The following is a 13,211-nucleotide window of genomic DNA, read 5'->3' on the forward strand; positions in this document are numbered from 1 at the left end:
ACTCTCTGAATTTCAATGAATTCTGGTGTCCCACCCTTAAACCTCTGTTAGGTACAAACCCACCCTAGACATGGTTTCATGCTTTGGCTCTGTTTCTCCTGTGCAGCTTGGGAAAGAAGAACTCTTATCCGTGCCTTGTTTTGTGGCATCCTTGGGAAGGGGGATGGTCTTCTCTGGCCACCCCAATTTCCATTTTGTGAGAAAGCTGCTGCTTTGCTGCTCTGGTTCTGCTCCACACTGGAATTCCCCTGCCAAAGGAGGTGAGGGAAGGTGAGGTTGGATCTGTCATGGACGTGCTCTGACAAGAAACATCTGCTGAGGAGCAGCTGTAGTTTGGGAAGGACTTCCCAGGGAAGGGATCTTATTCCTGTGGGGTTGACCTTTCCTTCAGGTGGAATTACAGTATATTGCCAGGAATGGGGTGTTTTCCCCTGTCTGCCTTCCCAAAACATTTGTACACCCCGTCACTCACTCAATGGGTCCTTGGCAGGACTTCTCAGGGTAATCCTGATGGTTTATTTTAATGATTAAGCCCAAATTCCTAGCTGGGAGCAGCCATAGCTTGTGGCTCCTGCTCGGTGGGTGACATTACCCCTTCTCTGATGGCTCTGTGGCTGCAGGCACAGATGGGAGCCCAACAGGCATCAGCTCAGGGGTCGGCCTTGGTGGTGCTGAGGGCGCTTGGGGAAGGCTGGAGCCCTCTGAGGGAAGCAGGTGCAGGTGGAATGAGGACACTTCAGTGCAGTAGAGGCTGGGGGCAGTTTCTGCTCTGATCCTGGTGGGATGTTTCATGATCCCAGGTCATCTCTCCAGTCTGAGTATCAATCCCTGCTCCTTTCTCATCCAAGGATCGTATTTTTTCCCGCATCCATTTTCTTCCATGAAATGAAGTTTCCAAACCTAGGTCCAGCCCATGGGAACAAGTTTGGCTCAAAGAGCATCTCCCAGTGCACAGTGGCCCAGGAAACCTCTCCAGCTGATCAGATCCAAATGGATCTTGATGCCTTTTGATTCCCAGTTCCAGCACAGCACCATGTCCTATGTCCCACATCCTCCCCATCCCTGGAAGTGTCAAAGGATAGGACTTGGAGCAACATGAACTAGTGGAAGGGGGTGGAATGGGATGAGCTTTCAGGTCTCTTTCTATCCAAACTATTCCATAATTCCATGATTAGATGCTGGACATGGGACCAAATCCCTCTGCCACAGAAAGATGCAGAAGGATGATGGTTCAGGATGAAAACTGCCTTTAATTCTTGGGAAAAGCAGCATGGAAACCCTATTTTTCACTAGGATCACTGGAGACACTGCTCTGAGCTGGATGAAGCTTTTCCAAGTACTGTGTCCTTCCAGCAGAAGGGGTTTGATTTGCAGGTGACATGGGATGTGTGGGAAGAGGATTTGGCCTCTCCTTTCAAGGCTGAAGCTCCTGCTGGGCCACCTGGTGAGCAGAGGGCCCAGGGGAGTCCTGTGGAGTGGGATACTCTGGGAACCCTGATTTCAGTGCCTGTGGTGCTGCTCCTGGGCATTTTTGGTGTTTGTAGGGAAGGATCCTCTGGCTCCAGGCTGGAGAAAGGAGGACCTGTCTCCAGCTCAGCATCTGCCCCTCATTCCTGCCCCTGCTGCCCTCCCTGCCCAGGGGAGAGGCTGAGCTGACTCAGGCAGATCCTGCCCTTCCTGATGTTTTCAGTGCTCCTCCTTGGCCAGGTATTCGGCTCAGTTTGGGATGGGCTGGTCCCCAAAATGGGGCTTTTCATCTTTCCTGGCTGCACAGAAATCCTGCTGGAAAGGGACAGGCACAAAGGAAGGTGGGGATAAGGAGGAGAAGGGGATAAAGGGTTCAGTCCCATCCAGCTGAACTGCTGTGTCCTTCCTCTGCCATTCCCTGTGTGCTCACAGCCTGGTCTGTCTTGAATCCTGGTGTGGTTGGATGCAGAGTGATCCCAAGATCTCCCACTCTGGATGTGTCACTGTGCGTGGTTTTTTGGGGGGCTAGGCTCAGGGAGATTGAAACCATCCCAGGGAGCCTTGAAGGTGCTTCAACCCCCTTGGACAAACGCGGGCAATCTGACCCTGCCCTGGACACTGGGGGTTATAGCCAGCACCTAAAACTCCCCTTCCATGATTATTGACTCAATATGTGCAGGCAGAGTGGAATAATTTATTAAGTCTCCCCAAGTAATTGGTATTTAGTAATGAGGAATAAAGTGGGAATAAGCTGCAAGGGATCTGAGTGAGGAGTCAGAGCAGGACTGATGGAGCTCTGGAGGGAATGGGAGGGTGAGCAGGAGCCAGGTAAGGGAGCTGCCCCTGGAATGGGAATTGCCTCTGGAAAGGGAGCTGTGTCCGGCTGGTCACGCACGTCTGGGAATGGCCAGTGCTGTGGCCATGTGTGGGACAGGGCAGAGCAGCTCCTGCTTCTACTGCTGGAGCCTCCCCGAGGTCAGCTCAGGTTTAATGAAACAGAAGAAGGAGAGGATTTATTTTGTGAAATGTGTGGTTTGGTTTGTTTTGTTCAGTTTGGCCGCTGGCCCTGGGCTGGGCAGGCGTTTCCTGCTCCGCTGGGGACTGGGCTGGGCTTGGAGGTTCCAGTTTGGGACTCAGCAATGCCCAGTTTGGGTAGGGGGTTTGGTTGAGAGCCTCTTCCTTTGGGTCTGCTCTGTTCCCTCTCCCCTGGGAAAGGGCCAGGCTGGGGACATGGCCAGGATGTGCCAGGGTGGGACAGAGGGGCTGAGGGAGATCCATGGCCCTCGAGGGACACTGCCCAGCCCCAGGTGGGCACAGACCGGGAACACTGCTGGGACGGGTGGGGGATACTGCAGGGATGCTGCAAGGAGAGGAGGTGGGCACAGAGGGGACACTGTAGCCCTTCCTCCCCCTCTCCCCCGCCCCGTGCTGGGATTGGGCTGTGTGGGCTGGGAACAGAAGAATTCGATGCCAGACTGGGGGCTATTTGTGGACCCTGGTTTGGGGGGTGGCTGGGGGGAGCTCTGCCACCTTCCCAGGCTCCTTTCCATCCCTGCTCCTTCTCACTTCATTATTCCTACTCTTACCTTCACTTATTCCTTCTCCCCCCTCACTCCTCTCCCTTCTGTTGTCCCATTCCCACCTCCTCTTTTCCTTGTTTTCTGCTGCTGCCTAGATCCATCCACATGTCTTCCCTGCTTTCTTCTGGAATCCCAAATCAGGCCCTTTTTGATTTCTGGGTGAAACACGGGAGAAGCTGAAACTCAGCCCCAAGCAGGCATCACGGCCCAGGAATGTCTCATGGGGCTGGGACAGCCAGCCAGGACCTGCCCACGGCAGCTTCACTCCCAGGAACATTTCCCACTCAGCTGAGCTTTGGCTCAAGGAGTTTCCAGGAAATTTCAGGTGTTGAAAAAAAACCTAAATAGGATTAAAGCCAAGGGTAGTGACATCACCCATTCCTGCTGGGATGTTGCTGGCTCTGCAGAGGGGTTGGGTGGTCGTGGCTGTGCCGTGAGGTGGGGAAGCAGCTCTGGGTGCTGGAAGTGCCCCAGCACTGTCTCCCTGATGGAATCAAACAATGGAGTCCTGGAATGGAATGAGTGGGGAGGGACATCAAAACCCATCCAGTGCCACCCCTGCTGTGGGAGCAGCTCTGCAGGTGGGGTTTCACCTGAACAGGGCAGAGGGGCAGAACCCCCCTTCCCTGCTGCCTACACTGGGGGTGCTGAGGATGTGAGGGGGCCCTGCTTCATCTCTCTTCTCATCTGAAATGGCCCCAAAGTCCAGGAATGATCTTCCCAGGGAAGCTGTGGCTGCCCCATCCCTGGAAGTGCCCAAGGCCTGGTTGGATGTGGCTTGGAGCAGCCTGGGATAGTGGGAGGTGTCCCTGCCCATGACATGGTGTGGCACTGGGTTTAATGTCCCATCCAACGAAAACCATTCCATGAGTCTCCAGCTCTCTCTGTTGTCTATCATCTCCACTCTGGGCTGGAGGTTCCCAGTTCCCTCTCCAACAACCAGTCCTGTTACTTTGGCAAATGGCTCCTCCTTTCCCAACATCCTCCTAATAAAAAGAGCAGGAATGAGAAGCACAAGGAGGATTTACAGCTTGGTGTTTCCCAATCCCCACTGAAGCAAATGACTTCATTCCCTTCAACAGCACCCAGATCTAGCTCTGATCCCGACGGGCTCTTGTGTCACTTTAATGAGGCTTTTGTTTGCTGGGTGTCACTCCCAGGCGCTGCAGCACAATGCAGAAGTTGCTGCTGTGGGTTCTGGGAGCCTCTGGCTCTTCCGGAGCTGCAGGAGGTTTAGGAGCCAGCTCCCTGTTTTGCAACAGCTTCTGTGTGTTAAATACACTGGGATCAAGTTTTTTGGGGATTAAAAATAGGCCTGTGACATCTCTGTGACAGTTAGAGGAGGATGTTTGCATCTGGAATTGAAGAAACATCCTTTTGCCTCGGTTTGGGGATTTGTGGTCAGAGCAATCCCAGCCTGCAGCAGCTCCTCTCCCAAAATCTGTGTAGCAGCAGGACTTTAAGGGTGGGATATCTCTGTGTATGTTTTTTTTCCCTGTAAGGTTTTGGGCTCATCCACAATTTGGGAGCAGAGGATGGTGGGAGTGGGGATGGTGCCACTGCTGGAGGCAGGGACTGTGTGGGGACTGAGGGACAATTTTTTGTGGGCTCAGGATGGCAGCTCCTCAGCTGGAGAGCCAGGGCTTTGTGCCTGCAGTTTCCAGGGCCACATGCCCAAATCACCAGGAAAAAGTTCTATTTTTTTTCCCATTTTTTTTCCTGGTCACTTATGGTAATTGGATCCATCTCCCACTTTTTCCCTCTTATGTTACCAGAACCTTTCTGGTTGTGTAAAACAGGTGTTTGGCCATGGCTAAACCTCACCACAGCATCCCTGGGGTGCCTTGTCCTGCTTCCTAAATCATGGAATTGTTGTGGTTGGAAAGACCTCCAAGATCATGCTTGGACTCAGTGCCCACAAACCTGTGTCCCCACGTGCCATCCACTCCCTTTGAACACTTCCCAGGATGGGGCCTCCAGCACTGCCCTGGGCAGCTGTGCCAGGGCTGGACAGCCTTTAGTGTGGAGAGATTTTCCCAAATCTCCAGTGCTGCCCTGCAGGGTGGAGAGGGGCTGAGCCCCAACCCTGCTCCAGGACAGTGGAATTCCTGGAATTCCTGCAGAGGGGCACTCTCGGGGCTGGTGGATTCCTGGAGCCATCACCCATCCTGCTGCATCTCAGAGGGAAACTGGCACCGAGTCTGTGCCTTGGCAGTTTGGAGCCTGGGATGCAGGCTCAGGCCCAAGCCAACACCTGGAGGCAGAGGCAGGAATCTCCTGCTCCTCTGCTCTTGGCCCCGGGAGGCTGGGCTGACGTGGCCCATGGCTGTCCCCACGTGTGTGACGTGTGCCAGGGCCACCCTGTAATCCCTGTAAAATCAGAGACCAGAGCTGAGTCATCCCGAATTTTAACTCCTGGGCTCAGATTCTGAGGTGCCGAGTCACACCCAGAGCACTCCGGGAATTGGGAGCTCACGCTGCCTTGGAGGGGCTGTTTTGCCGCGTTTGTTGGGTGGCAGAAGCTCCTTCCTGCACTCCAGAGGAGCTCTGGAGCCCACGGAGTGCAGGAAGGAAACATCCTCAGCGTGGAATTATGGAGTGGCTCAGGTGGTAAGAACCCTCCAGTGCCATGGGCAAGGACACCTCCCACTGTCCCAGGCTGCTCCAAGCCCCAACCAGCCTGGCCTTGGACACTTCCAGGGATGGGGCAGCCACAGCTCCTCTGGGCATCATGGAGAACTGTTCTTTTTCCTGGCATTGTTTTTCTCTGTCTCCCATTCCTGCTGAGCCTTTCTCCTCCCGCGGGAGGTGGGAAGTGCCACAGGTGGAGCTCGAGGCTGGAGCTGGGTTTGGGATGGGATGCAGGTGGGTGTGGGGAGGAGGCCGTTGGGAACTGCGGCTGGAGGAGGGTTCCAGGTGTGGCCCCTGCTCCATGGAATGCTGGACCTGCTCATCCCCACCCTCCCAGGGCGGCAGGGACGTCCTCGCCAGTGTGGGTGGGTCTAAGGCAATTATCCTTACAATTGTAATTGTAATTATCGTTGTCAGCGCTGAATGCATTGATTAGGAGGGGCCTGGGACAGACAGACGGGCCCCACCCTCTGCTCCATCAGCACCAGGGCTGGGCTCCAGCAGCTCCGAGGCTGCAATCCTGCCCTTTGCTCCCCCTGTCCTTCCTGGTTCCAGGTGCCCAGAGCAGAGCGAAGGAGGGAATGACACCTTCCTTCTGGTAGCTTCTCCTTTCTCATCTCTGGGTTCAGTCTGGCCCTGGAGTAGCTCCTGCTGTTGAGATAAAATCCCTGAGTGGAGCAGCAGGTGGGAAGGCCAAAATCTCAGATATGGGAACTCGGTTCTCCCCAGTTCTGTAGTTCCTGCAGGAGAACTGCCTGGAAGCTGGACTGGCCCCCTCGGAGGCAGGGATAACTCAGGGATTACAGCAGCTATAAAATCCTCATAAAATGTTCTTTGTTTGCGCTGCTCCCACCCCTCCAATGCAGCCAGTGATTCACAGGGTGGAGGTGTCGCTCCTTCCCCCAGCCCCTCTGCTCTCCTGCTCCTTCTCCTGCCCCAAAGTGGGCTCTGGGTTCTCAGCTTCCAGCTGTTTGGGAAGGAACTTCAACCTCCCGTTGTGACCAGTCAGGTCTCTTAAATCCCTGAGGCAGCACACAGAAAATATCCAAGGTTGTTTTCAAAACAAACCCCTGGGCCATCCCTCATCCTTCTGGATACAGGGGTGGCACCCTTGGAATTCTGGCTGATCCTGTCCACCCTCTGGAGCAGGAGGACAGTTTGATGGAGGTTTTGCAAGATTCCAAGGAATTCAAGGAATTTTCAGAGCCACGTGTTAGTGACATGTCCCTCGGTGTGTGGGGAGTGAGGGGGAGACACCGGTTCTACCCCTGCTTCTCCCATGTCCTTCCTGCGGGAGTGTTTATCTCTGAGTTCCTTTTCCATGTTATTTTTCTCCCTTAGGAGCGTTTATTGGGCAACAAATACATTTGTTTTTTCCAAAGATCCTGGAATTCCCTCCTGGTAGCAGATGGTGAGGAGCAGCTCCACCCCCATGTCCTTCCTGGGTGAGGATGGCACTGGATTCTGTGGGAGTTGTTGAAACCCCAAGTCCTTTCCCACCATTCCTTTTGCCAAGGGCTGCACAAATGGAATTGGGATGGCTGCTGGTGGGAACTGAGTGTTTTGAGGGGAGTGAGACCTTAATCCTTCCTGGATTCAGAAATGGGACACATTGGTGGAAAGTGGCTTTGACTCTGCCCAAGGAGAGGAAAGAGAGCTTTGATAAGAGCATTTTTTGGGATCATTCTGCTGCATCATCTCCTTCCTTGTTCCATTTCTTGCACAGTTCCCTCCAACCTGGGCAGAGCTCAAGCCCAAGACACCTGCAATAATCCTGAGCTCTGTCATCCTGGGTTTATTCCAGCTCCTATGAACTGCTGTTCCCTCGGAGTGACCTCACAGTTTCCATCTGCTTGGGAAAGGCCACCTGAGTTTGGAGCTAATGGGAGCAGGGACATGGGAGAAGCTGCTCAGGCCATGTGGGATCCCAGGAGGGACAAGTCCAGCCAGGGAGTGATGGAGACATGGGACCAGCAGGGTGGTCCAGGAGCAGCCTCACCTTGGGAAGAAATACCTGGAGAAATATGGATAGTTTGGGAGGGCTTTTCCCACCTCAGGAGTCCTGGGATTCTGTGCTTGTAGCTCAGGGCATCTGGACTCTGCTCTGTCCCTGGGAGGATTCTCAGTTTCCATCAGATCAGCCCCTGGAACCTGAGCAGACCAACAGATTCCAAAGTCAGCTGGGATTTTGTGAAGAGAGAACAGGAGTTTTCCATCCTCTCTTGAGATGTGTCTTTTCCAGAAAAACTGAGCCCAGCATACCCAGTAATGGCAGTTTCACCCCAGCACTGAGAATTGAAGTTTCAATTTGTTTTTCCTTAAGGCTTGGGCTGTGGGAGGGACTCTCAACTTTCATGTCATATTATCCAAATGATTATCCATAATTATAACTATATTTATCCATACTCCTTCAGGTTTTTTTGTAATCATAAGGTCTTGTAATTTGGGGGAGAGGGGAAAAAACAGCTTTAGGCCTGTGTCCAATGAGCTGGACAGGGGGAAAGTGCATAGCTGGGATACTGTGACACCTTCTCCATGTATCCAGGCACATTCCATGTCCCTGGGAAGGATCCCTAGGAAGGATCCCGGTCTGGGCTGGGTTTCCTAGTGTGTCCAGGAGCTTCTGACAGTGGGCAGAGCAGTGTGTGTGGAAAAGCTCCTCTGCAAACAGGGCAGGAGGAATGTGGGGCTCCATCCATGGGGGAAGGGCAGCCCCATTGCTGCACGGAGCACCTGGAAGGGGCTGGAGGGAGAGATCCCAGCAGGAGCAATTCCTTGGGGGATCCAAGTGATTTGCAAAATCACGGAATAACCTGAGATAGAAGGGACCCATGAGGATCATCAATTCCAACTCCTGACTCTGCACAGGACACCCCAAAATCCCCCCAGTCCCAAAATTCCAAGTCTGAGAGTGTTGTCCAAACACTCCTGGAGCTCTGACAGCCTTGGGGCTGTGACCATATCCTGGGGAGCCTGGTCAGTGCCCCACCACCCTCTGGGTGAGGAACTTTTCCCAGTATCCAACCTGACCCTCCCTGGCAGAGGAAGACATCCTCTGTGGTGTTTTCATGACTATACGAGTGGAATGAAAATTATTTTGATTATACAGGTGCCTATTTTCCCTCCTAAGTGACCCATTTATTTTAGGACAGGCTCTAGCGTGCACTGAACACACATTTGCATGACGGATTGTTTTATTGTGCTTTCAGAGGTTTCTTGGTGTCTGCAGCACTGGGCCCAGGGTCTGGAGAAGGATTCAGGTCCAGCTGTTTGCTGGGTCCTGTCCCAGTTCCTGGCAGTGCTGATGTCTAGTTTTGTGCTGTACCCAAACATTTAGGATTTTGGGTTGCAGCAAGCAGGACAAGTGTGGGCAACTGTGAGCTCCAGGAGCTGTTTCCCAGGGATGGATTTCATGGCCAGCAGCTTCCAGGAGTGGCCAAGAGCCGAGCCAAGAACTTCCCAGTCTCAGCAGGGCAGAGCCAGAGGAGAAGTGAAATGTGGCTCAAGAAGGGAATTAGGAGCTTGTGGGAAGCCTTGGGAACACAGAGCTGGATCTGTCACCTCAGGAAAGCTGAGACATTGCCCCAGGCACCCCAAGGGGCCTCGAGACTTATGGAAAATATTGAATGATTTAGGAAAAAATTCATCCCTGTGAGGGTGGGGAGGCCCTAGAATGGATTTCCCAGAGGAGCTGTGGCTGCCCCATCTCTGGAAGTGTCCAAGGCCAGGTTGGACAGGGCTTGGAGCAGCCTGGGATAGTGGAAGGTGTCCCTGCCCATGGCAGGGGTGTCACTGGATGAGCTTTAAGGACCCTTCCCACCCAAACCATTCCATGATGCCATGATCCCACGATTCTGTTCCTACTGGTCCCTGGGATAATTCATATTTGGGTTTTGCTGTGTTGCAGCAGGAGGAATGCCTGGATGAGGAGTTCCTGGAAGCCTTGGAGCAGCTTGGGTGAGCCCAGACCTGGCAGAGCCCTGATTCCTGTCCTGGTGCAGGGCTGGAAAAGTGGGGAGGAAAAGGCACTTTCCATGTATGAATCTATGTGAAGTTGCAGCCTGAACAATTCACTGGCCTCTGCCAAAGGCACTGGAGCAGGAAGAGGCTGTGGGAGGAAATTCAGGTCCTCAGAAAAGGCACTTCATGGACTGTGAGGATTTTGGCCCACTCAGTTTATGAGGTATAAGGCTCGGAGGGTGTGACTGGGATGGTGGAAAGTGTCCCTGTCTGGGCCATGGGATTGAACTGGATAAGCCCTAAGGTCCCTTTCAGCCCAAACCATTCCATGATTCCTGTCAATGGGGGAATCCCACCAGGCTCACAGGAGTTGTTTCAGTGCTTGGGAAGTGGCAGGGGCAGAAAACAAAACCATGCACCAGTTAAAGGATATCCAATGGGACAGGGACAGGGCCCCAAGTGCTGGCGGGAGGGAGGCACCAACCTTTGGAACAGATGATCCCTGTGGATCAGCAGCTGTTGCCAGGCTGGAAAGGGCACTCCCTGTCGCCAAGCTCTGGGCTGGAGCTGCGTCATTCCATTGATCTTTATGGTCTGGTGACACAGGAAATGGGCCTGGAATCCATAAAATCCTGATAAATGGCCACCTCATCCCAGTAATCTGTGCACCAGACGGTGCTTCCAGATGTGGAACATCCTGAGCTGGATCCTGAGGACCATCGAGACCAACTCTTGCCTGGTGATAACCAAGACCTGCCTTTCTCCAGGAGAACAAGCTCTCTCTGACCAGTCTCTACTCACAGGAGTTACGATGAGCTGGAAATTTTGATTAATGAGACTGCTTTGATCCTGGAAATCTTCAGGATCTGTTGTGTTCCCATTGACTTTGCGTAGGTTTAGCAGGAATAAGAGCTTGGCAGTGCCACTGGACATCAGGAGAATTTCTCTGGACATCATGAAGAATTTTTCCATGGAAAGGATGGTCAGGCACTCCAGTGGTGGAGTCCCCACCCCTGGAGGTATCCAAGGAATGTGGCATTCAGGGCTTTGGTGGGGATTGGTCACAGCTTGGACTCCATGATCTGGGAGGGCATTTCCAACCTCAGAGATCCTGGGATTCTGACAGCCTCGGGTGCCCCATCCAGGAGGTTGCCATCACCCAGAGCCTCCTGCCTCCCCTGAACCTGGAGATTGATCCCAATATTCCATATCCATTCCCCAGCCATGAGCCCATGCAGACACTGTGAGGTGTGGGGACAATAGATGTGGGATCCAGGGCCAGAGCCCTTTGGATCAGGAACCACCAGCAGGGCCCGTGCAAACAGAACCTATGGACACTCCTGCTCCCAAAAGCTTTCCATCTGAACACAGAAATCCAGTCAGGAAGCAGGAGGGTTCCCCTGGGATAACACAGGAGGTGTGGAAATCCCACATTCCCAACACATAATTTCATTCACCTGCAAAAGTTTTCCTCTTCCATGACCAATATCTTCCAAATCCAGTATTTGGTTTTGTTAAATATTTTTTTTTGGCACGTTCCAGCTGGAATTGTGAACCTGGGTTGTTTTCCCAAGAATTCATGGAGGGATTGGTCGTTTCTGGGGTTTGGCTGCTCTGGGAGTGTCGGAGCCAATCCAAGGTGTACAGGGCCAGGGTGGATGTGACTCCCAGCATGGCAGGCAGGGAAATTATTTCCCCAAAAAGTCAAAAGTGAGCTCAGTGTCACCAAACCCCAATCCCTGGGGCCACTCATGAGGGCTGGGAAGAATTTACCAGTCGGAGCGGTTGTGGAACAATCCTGGGTTGCCATGGAACAACAACACAACAAAGCCTGGGACACCTCTGGTGGCCATGTCCTGCCCTGCCCCACCTGGCTTCAACCTGGGCTCAGACGGGGAATGTCCACCTGGCGGGGGAGGAAGGGAGCAAAACTGTGAACAGTAAGCAGGGGACGAGGCTTCCTGATCCCATCTGGATTGCCCATGGTGTAGGGAGGGAGGGTTGGACTCCTGATCCCACCTGGATTGCTTGTGGTGCTGGAGGAGGGCTCACCCTCCCCCAAATCCAGGACAAAGTCCAGCTCCCCAGTGCCGAATTGGGATTCCTGGAGGCTGCTGTGAACAGCTTTGCCTTTGTGGCAAAAGGTTGGGATTCACCTGCCTGGGTTGCTCCTCCTGTGCCTCACGTGTTGTGTAAAAGTCCCTGTGTGCTGACCCAGGCTGGAATCCAACCTGGTAACAGCCAGAGCCAACTGGGATTTGTGGCCTCACCATCAATCCCACACTCAGCTTCCATCCCTGTTTGCTTAGGACATCCCAGAGCTGTTCCAGGAGCAGCCTGGATGTGTGAGGCTGGACACTGCCACGTTTCCAGCTGTGGATGGATGGACGGATGGATGGAGGGATCCCTGTCCTGTCCTCCAGCCCCAGGGAAGGTACAGGGTGTGTCTGTAACACTCCACTTAGTTTACACTCAGTGGATTATTTTTATAATCCCAGGATCAATTAGGCTGGAAAAGACCTCTGAGATCTGAGTCCAACCTGTGATGGTGGGAGCCAAGCCAGGTGCAGGGCTGGCAGGAGTCCTGCAGGAATCCTGCCCCATCTCTCCCTTCCTGGATTGAATTCCCCCTTTTCCCTCTTTAAAAAGAGAATTTCCCTGCAGCAGCCAGGCTTCCCCTCTCCCCCCCACAGCAGGACAGGTGGATTTTGAGCAGGCTGAGTTTGCAGCCAGCCTTATCTCTCTGTCCTGGGGACAGAAAAGCTGAAGGGTGACACTTTCAGGCCAGACTTTGAAATCTCCTGGGGAATTTACAACCTGACAGTGAAGGGCTCAGGCCCTCTGGGACTATTTGGAAATGGTGAAAACCCTGAAACCCAGTTTTTTCTTCATAGAACCCCAAAATTCAAGCTGTGACCCAGAATGCTGAGCCAGGATTTTAATCCTCCTGGCTCTTTTTGAGTGTGGACTAAACGTTGGGTGGCATGCAACCCTCCTAACCCCCCTCGGTTTTCAGGATTGATTTGAGGGATTAGCAAGAGGGGGATGAGCAAACATATCCCCCTGGGCAGGCAGACTCTGGGTGCTGCTGGCAGGGCCCGGGCTGTGCCCTGGTTTATATTAAACAGGCAGGACCTGGCGCCGGGGCCCCTTTATCAGCTTTGGGCCGTGACCAAGGGAGAGCCCGCCTGCAGCACTTCCAAACCCATGTGTATTCCCCGTGTTCCCCCCTGCTCATTGCAGCACCCGTCTGGGCACGGGGAATCCGCAGGAAACGGGGCTCAGAGCTCGGTGTTCACCCCGCAGGTGGCAGAGGAGCAGAGCGGGGACACGGCCAGGTGTGTCCTGTCCCTTCCCCGCGGCCCTTCCCTTCTCCCGCCGGAGGGTGGGAATGCAGCCAGGCACACCCAGCTCCGAGCAGTAAAATGATCCCTGCTGTGCCCTTGGGCCAAGCCCAGCTTTTCTAACGGATAAAAGGGGAGGCAGCGGGAGAGCTCTCACTCCCCTGGGCTCCAGCGCAGACCTCCCTGAGCTTTGCAAGAGCGAACCGCCCGGACCGACCCTTGGAGCAGC

The sequence above is a fragment of the Cyanistes caeruleus genome, chromosome 32, assembly GCF_971803275.1.
Source record: "Cyanistes caeruleus chromosome 32, bCyaCae1.hap1.1, whole genome shotgun sequence".
NCBI lineage: Eukaryota > Metazoa > Chordata > Aves > Passeriformes > Paridae > Cyanistes > Cyanistes caeruleus.